At 37.7% G+C, this 9,959-nt stretch overlaps 1 long non-coding RNA gene across 1 annotated transcript; it reads left to right on the forward strand.

The window, feature by feature from the left end:
• Window positions 1–1,073: 1,073 nt before the first annotated feature.
• On the forward strand, window positions 1,074–6,035 carry LOC110016903. Its single transcript, XR_002292207.1, has 3 exons — window positions 1,074–1,607; window positions 1,697–1,872; window positions 4,556–6,035. It is a non-coding gene; the product is annotated as an uncharacterized LOC110016903 (long non-coding RNA).
• The last annotated feature ends 3,924 nt before the right edge of the window (window positions 6,036–9,959 follow it).

Below are 9,959 nucleotides of genomic sequence, written 5' to 3' on the forward strand. Positions count from 1 at the left end.
ATCTTTTGATCTATTTCTATGTCATGCTTTTTTTTAAGCCTTTCAGAGTAAACTACAGTACAGACCAAAAGTTTGGACACACCTTCTCATTCAAATGAATGGTAAGGTGTGTCCAAACTTTTGGTCTGTAATGTAAATCCATATAATTTAATTTTGGGACACAAAAGAACACATTTTTAATGAAATACAAGTTATTTTCCTGAGTTTGTTTTCTACCTGGGAGTAAGACGACTCGATCTCTGAGGCACCAGCTTTCGCTCTGTGTGGGTGCCGCTTATTTCATGACGTCAGCCTAGAGTCAGCTTCAGCAGCGTGTCTGCGTCTCGCCCTTAAAAACAAAATACATCCGAATTTTTGCAAAGATGGATGTACGTCCTATGCATTTCAAATGAAAGCATTTTTGGTGATCCCCGCTAGCTCCGTGAAGAAAATGGATGTTTCTGTTAGTCTGGGTGTGGTGCTGACAGTGCAGTCTCTTCCTGGAAGGGGCTGTTCTCACCGGTCTAAAACACAACGTTTTTGTGGATTTGGAGGGGCTGGTGCTCACAGAGGGTGGAAGAATTAACATTATAATAAATTTAAAAGCTCAAAAAATGATTTAACATGAAATAAATTGGCCATTTAAAAGTGTACCCAGTGGTCTTTTAGTTACAATAGTAGCATAAGTAAAAGGAAAAACAAAAAAGCCGTCATTTTATGGGACATGGTTTCTGCAGAGCGACTGTTGAAATTCACCTCTGAGTTGTAGGTAGGAAGGTTGGCGTTGAGCTACCTCCTTTCCCTCCCCGTTGCTGAGAAGCAGAGAGCTTGCGGCCCACCCACCGTAATTTCTGCATCACAGATTAGCTTTTTTTCTAACAGCGTTTTTTTCATCTGCTCCTGATTCACAACTATTTGAAGGAAGAAATACTCAGACATACAATGTAGAGCTTAATTTTTTAAAACAAATGTCTTCTATCATCAGAAAAATAAACATGTTAACACAATTTCTATGGGAGTGGTTCTTCACTGCGTGACAACCTTAAATATTTAAATTACCAAAGACTTCTGTGGGAGTCTTTATTTTGTGTGGAGGTGATTTTTCTGGTTTGGCTTTTTTGTTGTTCCATCTGTTGAAATGTGCACAGTTTTCTGGTTCATTTGAGTTCCTTTTCCTTTTCTTTTTCGCATGTCTGCTGATTTGCTCCAGGTGTGTCATTTGCCAAACACCTGAGGCTCATTTTCCTCATCAGTTCACTTTTTTATTTAAGCTGGGTGTCTCCCCCCTGTCTTTATTTAGTACTTCATTTGTCTCTTTCATAAAAGCCCAAAAAAATATTAAAGCAACATTTGATGTTCTTTTGGATGAGTAATTTGGGGAAATAAATGATCAAGCTGTCAGAACACCTGCGTTTGAATCCTCCTTCAGCTCAGCCTGTGATCTTCTCATCTGAGTTATTGTTGAAATGTCCATTCATGAGTAGAGTCACGGTAATTGTTGGACCCCATCCCAGCTCTCAAAGGAGCATGGTGGGGTGGAAACCCTGGGCAGGATGCCAGTCCATCACGGGGCTGCAGACCAACACTTATGCTCACTTCCGAGGGCCAGTTTGGAGTCAACACTCAATGTATGAAATGTGTTAATTATTCATTTTTCAAGATAAGGCAGCTACTATTTAGTTTCCAGGGTTTGTTTCTCACTTTGGGCATTTCACAGCTTAGAAAGCAAGAAGATAGGGAAGTTTTGGTGCAGACTCATCAGAATGCAAAGTCTTCTGACAGCAAGTCAGGAGCTAAGGTGGAGCTTGGCTGAACTCCCTGGGAGAAAGCAAGAGGTCAGGACAAAAAAGACAGCTTTGCATCTGAGACAGTGGGGAATTCATGGATGACCACGTAAGGATCTTTATCATCTTGTTACATTTTCAGGCATTGTTAGTGGAATACATGATTAGGAAAGAGTTGGTGCTGCATAGAGAGAGGACGGTTCCGCTTAAGACTAAACCAACTTCAGTGAAATAGTAGTCTGTAAATGGTAATGAGGTAGTTTGCGTTCCTCGTTATCCAGCCCTCCACAGCAAGTCTGAATCAAACAAGTTTTATTATATATCCTCTTTAAATCAAATTATCAATTTAACCACAGTCTTTTAGAGCACAAGGTCTTGTCGTTCTGGTTAAGTGTAATTTTCTTTCTGCTGAAAAAAATTGAAACTGCAGACTGCAATTACAGAGCGTGATTAAAGAAGACCTGACAATATTAAATTAGCACCACACAATAGACTGACTTGTTGAAATCTGCCAATTGTAAAAAAGTAGGAAGTGTTTTCTCTGCGCTGTGCTTTCATTTTACAGTATTAAGTATTTGGCAAAAAACTGTGGGCAGTTAAACTTCATATCTTTTATTATAACGTATTCAAACAACCCTTTTGTTGCCTTGATGACACAGATTCATGGTACAACTTAAAGAAAGACGAGTTTTGTCAGTTGGACTGTATAAAAGCATCATTTTATAATGACCCACTGATGAAAATGGTGTTTTTGGTGTTTTTAACATGTTCTTGTAACAGTTTTCTGATGATGGAGGCCATATTTAAAGACAATTAAGCTCATAATTGCATCTCGCAGTATCTCTTTATGTAAATCATTGTGAATCAGGAGCTGATGAAAAAATTCATCCAATATTGCTCGCCATTTTTGTTGCAATACTAATATAAACGTGGATTTTGTAAGTTAGAGTGATAGAGTGTGAACAAAGGCATGATGGGAATTCAGGGCAGGCTTACTCTCGGCCAACAGTCCTGCCCACAGCTCAGAGGCAAATTTACTGATACTATGATCTAGAAAATGTTTTTAATTTTGCCTGAAAACTGCAAAGACCACTGGGAATGCTTTTAAAATAGATCAAAAAGATGATTGGAGTGGTTAAACCTTCATAAAATGCTCTATTTTAAATAAAATTGGGCTAAAATCTGAATTTTCTGTGTTTCAGAGGGGGATTTTGCAAAACTGTCCATCATGACTTCACACAGAGACTAAATTAATCCAGACAGAAGTCTGTTGTATTCTCACTGAACAAATAAACAGTTGCACGACTAACAGATGTATTCACAGTTTCTTTTATAATGTTTTACAGTAGAAAAATCCTTTTTGTGCAAATAGGACTTTTACTACGGACCAACTCTTTTCTGTTGTGTGTCTGTAGGCTGTTTGCGCTTCTGTGTACATATTTGGGATTGGTTACAGTATAACTTTTTAAAAAAAATGGATGTTCGTGTAAAATGATAGAAGATTAGGATCAGTTCAAAAGCAGAGCAAACTCCCTGCTTGCATGGCAGACCCATGGGTTTATGCAGTTTATGTTAAATTGTCTCCCTGCCGTGACTGTGCAGCAACATAACCTTTATCCTCTCTGCAAAGCTTCCCACAGAGCAGCAGTGATGACATTCCCTCCATGGTTTCTTCTCATTTGTTTTGAGCTGACAGAGTGGAAAGTGGTGTGATGCTTTGCCGCTGAGGTCCATCCATTTAAAGATTTGACTTCTTGTCTGATTTTGGATGCCCCTCTGCATGTCACAGTGGTACTGAACTGTGTTTGTCAGCAATCTGTTAGCTTTAACAAATCTTCTTGTTCGATTGTCACCTTTCCCGGCTTCTTGCATGCTTTGCTCACGGTGCTACCGTGACTAAACCGAAGATGCTGTTATGACAATTTGATAGTGCGCTTTACTGATATTTTTAATTAGTAAATGATCAAAAAAATACACCACAATTGGACTTGGTTAGATCACTTCTTGGGCAAATTAGTCAATTATTAAACCTGTTAGGTCTGTTTGCCTGCTGTACACTCATGCATTATTCATAGCATGACTCACTGTCTGGTGATGAGCGTTTGTGAAATTTGTCCTTAAAGTATTCATATGCAGAACATATTTTTGGTAAAAATCCATAGAAAATGACAGAAACTTTCTCATTTTTATGACTTTCTGAACAAAATCTAGCAGATTTTGAAGCTAAAAAGAGTTCAAAGGTCATGTCATTGTTAAGAACAATACTTAAGTTTAAGATATAAATACATTTTAATAGAAAAACTAATGGTTCTAATTATGTATTTTCTTGAAATATTTCAGATAAATCATTTTCACTAAGGTCTTTGAAACCAGTAAAGAAAAATGTTGACAATTTAGAGTCAATGCCAAAGCTTTGTAAATACTCTTAACTCCTTCAACTCTATACATAAAAATCTGCCGTCATGAACTTTTCTCATCACATGTGAACGGACCTAAAAGGTATAGTGCCTGCAAGATGACAAGAATTACACAGAAGGTCATTTATTTATTTTTTGAGAAACTGACAAAATAACTGAACTGAGAGAAAACTTAAAACCAAAATAAAGATCTGACCTACCTGTCTAACAGGGTAATGAGGATGGTAAGGAATGATAAGCGAAGCAACTATTTTTTTTTTTGCTATTTTGAAAGGATAAAAGAATATAATGTGTTTATTTTACAAGAAAATGTGTTTTTTCGTGCAGCCTTGAGATCAGATAATCTTCCTAATGCATTTCTTTTCATGCTATCAGAAACTTCCACACCAAAGCCTCCATCCTGCTACGGTGATGGGCTTGAGCTGGTCAGATGTGAAGAGAATAACAGCTGTGTGGTATCTGCGCCTGATGTCAGGAGCGGGCCTTGAAACAGGAGTGGGCTGACTCAGTCACTGACGCCGCCGACGCTGACATCCAAACAAAGAGACAGCGGAAATAAGCCATGGCATGGAATCAACAAACAGCTGTCAACGATCCCTGCGTTACACTGATGGGCTCCACGCAGCTTAAACGGGAAAGGACAGATGGACACGCTCCATTTGGGTGACAGACTGCACAGCCCTGGGAAAGGTGTGGGGACGGACAGCTTCTTTACAGAGGAAATCTGTTTGACACTTTTAAGTCTTGATGCTAAAACACATTAGGCAGATGGGGGGGGAGGAATTGTAGCCCTGCCATTAGTTAAAAATATCAAAAAAAATAATGTGTAGACTCCAGAGATTTCAATTGGATTGGTGAATGCATTTTACTTTGTCATAAGAAAAGCGTCAATCATGATTTAAACTCATCAGGATCTTTGGTTTCAACACACGACGAGTAATTGAATGTCACTGTTGGTTTAGAAATTGCAAAATTTGATTCTCAGTATTCTTTGCTCATTTAATAAAAATATAATCAAAACAAATGTTGTTTATCGTTGAAGAAGCTATTCCCTGATAATGCTGCCACAGTTATTGCAGGCTGTCTTGGCTGCAAAAACAAAATGTTATTTTATACCCCCTGCACTCATCATCGCTTACAATTTATTTACTTGACATTGAGGAGTCCTACTCGTTTCGTCTGTTAAGTCTTGATCAAATCTAATCTCGGTTTTCATATGAGAAAGAATTCAGGTATCCTTGAACACACTTTACTACTTGTGTGTGTCACCAAAACTTTAAAAACAGAACTACATGTGTTACGGTGTCCTAGCTCTATATCTTCCCTTAGAACAGAGATCAGCAACCTTTAGCACTTAGAAGCGCATTTGGGTCAATTCAACACTGACTACAACCCAGCAAGAGTCACAAAGTCTGACTTCACCCTTTTGAAAAACAAAAAAACATAGATTTGTATCTATGTTATGGTTTCTTTTATGATAAATATATATTAAAAAACTGTTTTTGGTATAAATAAAATATAATCATAAAGATAAAATAGTTTTTTTTTTTAAACTATGAAAATGTTTAAATAGTATATTCACAATACTTCCTTTCAAAATGCATCTCAATGCAGCAGCTGTGGTGTTAATCATTTAATCACTGGATGCGTAAAGCAAACATGTTTTTATTTTGCTAATATTGTTCTTGCATTTTACTGATATATTTATTTTTTTGTAATCTTGTTAACACACTGTAAAGCGCTTTAAACTGCAATGCATGAAAAGTGTTTTTTAAAAATAAATAAAGCTTGATTGATTGCTTGTTATCGCACTGATATGGTTACTGCTTTTAATCTCGTTGTGCATGCTGACAGTAAAAATAAAGGCTGATCTTATACTCATCTCATCTCATCTTAATTTATCTTAACTTGTCTTCACTGAAATCGTTTAAAATATAGAATATGATGACACACATAAATCTGTCAAAATGTTTGACTTGCACTGTCCTGTAACTGTTTTTTATGAGTTGAATACATTTTGAGTTATTTTACATTACTTTCTTTCTACTTTACTGCTCACTAACTTTTTTATTTACAGTTACTTTTTTAAATCACAAGGTTTATTTTAGGCTACACGGTGGTGCAGTGGTTAGTGCTCTTGCCTCACAGCAAGAAGGCCCATGGTTCAAGTCCCAGCTGGGGGCCCTGAAACAGAACATCAATGGGGGACCTTTCTGTGTGGAGTTTGCATGTTCTCCCCATGGGTTTTCTCCGGGGACTCCAGCTTCCTCTCACTGTCCAAAAACATGCTTCATAGGTTAATTGGTCACTCCAAATTGTCCCAAGGTGTGTGATTTGTGTGACCCTGCAACAGACTGGCGACCTGTCCAGGGTGTCCCCTGCCTGCCTTCACCCATAAGTGGCCGGCATAGGCTCCGGCAGCACCTTGACCCCGAAGGGGATAAACAGAAGAGAATGAATTAGCTTTATTTTATTTTTTTAGCCAGAGTCACAATGGAGGTGTTAAAGAGCCACATGTGGGTCTGGAACCACAGGTTGCAGACAATTGCCTAAGATGAACCTTTTTTTTAATTTACTTTTTATCAGTGACAGATTTTTTTTCAGCTGAAATTATTTCACTTTTCTAACAGCCTATATGGTACAACATCCATACTCCAATCGGCTGTATGTGACAAAGATGTAATCTGTTAATCAGACAAAGTGGGATACTAGCTCGATCACTGGGTTTTTCTCACTTGTCTCACTGCAGTAAGTGATGATGGTGGTTAATTTTGAAGTCAGCAGAGACAGTTTGTTGACCAGCTGTCTGCATTTTTGCTGCATTGTGTGAACAAATACAGGCCATCAATTCCCAGAACATATTTGTCGTTTTAATATTTCAGGACTAATAGACAATTGAAAAAGGTAAACAGCATAAAAAACAGTTATTTTGCCTGCAAGATTAAAGGAAGACCATGGCAGCAGCTGTTTTACTTCAGCCTTGGTGACAACAGGGTTTCATTGGAACAGCATGCAGATGGACAATATTGTGTTAATCAGGATTTTTGTGTGAAACTGCAAGACAAATGCATGTAACATGAAATAGGCCAAATAAAACATGACTGTTAAATGAAAACAAGGGAAATCATTATTTTTCTTCAAGACGAAGGCATGCTGTCTGCTAATGTGGCTAACCTTGAGTGACTGAGCGCAAAAACAGTAGTGTTTTGAAACGTTGCACAACTGGAGGTGGATCGAGATCGGTGATTGCTTTTCAAAGGCGGAGTTCATCCTATGATTCTGAACGGTGCTAATTAATGAGCCACCCTCCAGGAAACAGCGTCGTTTTGACCTATTCCTGTTTGTGGAATCGCATTTAATCTGTTCCTGTCTGCAGATTTGAAACATGTCATTCAGTTTGTGTTTTGCTCCCAGGAAAGATTGGCAGACGGAGGGAACGCTGGGCATCCTCCCTTCCACATCAAAACGACAGTGGCTTTCATTAACCGTTCAAAGCAGAGCGAATATTTTTAAGAAAACAACCATTTCTACTGCTTGTTTGTCAAACCAGTAATTTGTTCATTTGTCGTGGCATGGGGGAATTGTCTTTTTTTTGTTTGAACTTCTTGCCTGCCTGAGTGACATGCTTCCAGCAACCCAGGCGTTTTGTAACAGTTTGTAACAGACAGCGAACCCCGAGGCATTTCCTTGGGTGCTGAACTATTTAATACAAACGAGGAATAGGCTCTGGAATTCTTTTCATTGTCAGCCTCATTTAAATAATTTGCGATTATTTTAAATAATACAACATTGAAAAAAAGATATTTTGTTTCATAAAAACACATACATTTTATGATTAGGGAGTACAAGTGAAGTTTTTTTTGTTTAAATTTCAGATTGAAGGGCTGCTTTTTTTAAAAATAAAAACTTTAGTGCTTTCTTGTTTTTGTTCAAGGACTCTGCTGGCAAGGTTGAATCAGAAAAGAATTGGCATTACCTTTTAAAGCTTCCAACATCAAAACAAACTTTTCAAGCACCTTGTGGTAACGTGTCAATTGAATTAGTTTTTTTGAATCATCTATGTTAAAAGTTAAAGTATCCACCCACTCAGTGGTGGTTTCGACAGATGTAATGAACCTTAACAGCCCAAAAACTAGATTGCATTTTCAGAATTAAATTATTAAATTTGCTGTGTTTTAATTGCTGCATGTTTTTTTTAACAGTTTAGAATAAAAAACTAGTCCTTTGCACTATTTTGTTACAGTTTTGACATTTTTCTAATCAGTTACAGCTTTCTACTTCTTCTTTTTCTGTGTTCCACATTTCGTGCAAATAGACAATTCAACATTTAAAAAACATTTAAAATCATTTTAATTGAGTGATCATTGAAATAAAAATGCAAAAAAAAGAAAGAAATTAATTTGAAGTAAGCTTCAAGTTACACTGCAGATGTAAAGTCTTGAAAAGAAACTAATCAAATGCAGCTGAAAACAGGTGGGTCTTTAACCAGGATTTAAACTGTTTCAGCTGATCTGAGGCTTTCTGGAAGTCTGTTCCAGATATGTGGAGCATAGAAGCTGATTACAGCTTCTCCATGTTTGGTTTGGACTCTAGGCACTTACAAAAGACAGGATCCAGATGACCGGAGAGGTCTGATTGGTGCATACTGGGTCAGGAGTTCAATCGTGTATTTTGGTGCTAAACCCTTAAAAGCTTTATAAATCAATAACATATAACGTCAATAATCCTCATTGTAAAGACTTCAAAACTGGACTGATGTGGTCTGCTTTTTTGGTTCTTCTGGGAACCCAAGCCGCAGAGTTCTGAATAAGCTGCAGTTTCCTGATTGATTTTTTTTTTGATAGACCTGAAAAAACACTGTTACAAAAGTCAGGTTGACTAAAGATGAACACATGTACTAGTTTTTCTAGGTCGTGATTAGACATCACATCCTCAATCCTTGAAATATTTTTAGTTGGCTGATCTTGTGACTAGCTTAATGTATTTATCAAACTTTAGGTCTGTGTTCATTACTAAACCCACTTACCCTTGACTGTTTTAGGGTAACATTTTCACCCTACACGCTCACTTAGCAGTCCATGACCTTGATATTTTGTGCAGGCCACCTGCATGTCCTCAAACAGGTTAGATAGATAGATAGATAGATAGATAGATAGATAGATAGATAGATAGATAGATAGATAGATAGATAGATAGATAGATAGATAGATAGATAGATAGATAGATAGATAGATAGATAGATAGATAGATAGATAGATAGATAGATAGATAGATAGATAGATAGATAGATAGATAGATAGATAGATAGATAGATAGATAGATAGATAGATAGATAGATAGATAGATAGATAGATAGATAGATAGATAGATAGAAACTTTATGAATCTCCCAAAGGAGAAATTCAGGTGTCCGGTGGCAAAACACACAACCACACACAATAAACAACTGTCAAAAGACAGTTCCCAAAATAATATCAGTTCATATCAGGCAGGTCCATTAAACAGCCTGATAGCTGTAGGGACAAATGAGTTCTTAAAGCGCTCTGTCCTGCAGCGCAGTGAAAGGAGCCTTTTACTCCATGAGCTCCTCTGACCAGACATCGTGTTGTGCAAGGGATGTCTGGGATTGTCCAGGATGCTCTGAGTCAAGGCCCTCATCCTGCAGCACAGATCCCAGAGAGTCCACCCTCCTCCCGATCACAGATGCACATCTCTTAATCAGTTTGTCCAATCGAGTGCAATCCCGTGTGGACATACTGCCACCCCAGCATACAACCCCA

The sequence above is a fragment of the Oryzias latipes genome, chromosome 17 (assembly GCF_002234675.1).
Source record: "Oryzias latipes chromosome 17, ASM223467v1".
Classification (NCBI taxonomy): Eukaryota; Metazoa; Chordata; class Actinopteri; order Beloniformes; family Adrianichthyidae; genus Oryzias; species Oryzias latipes.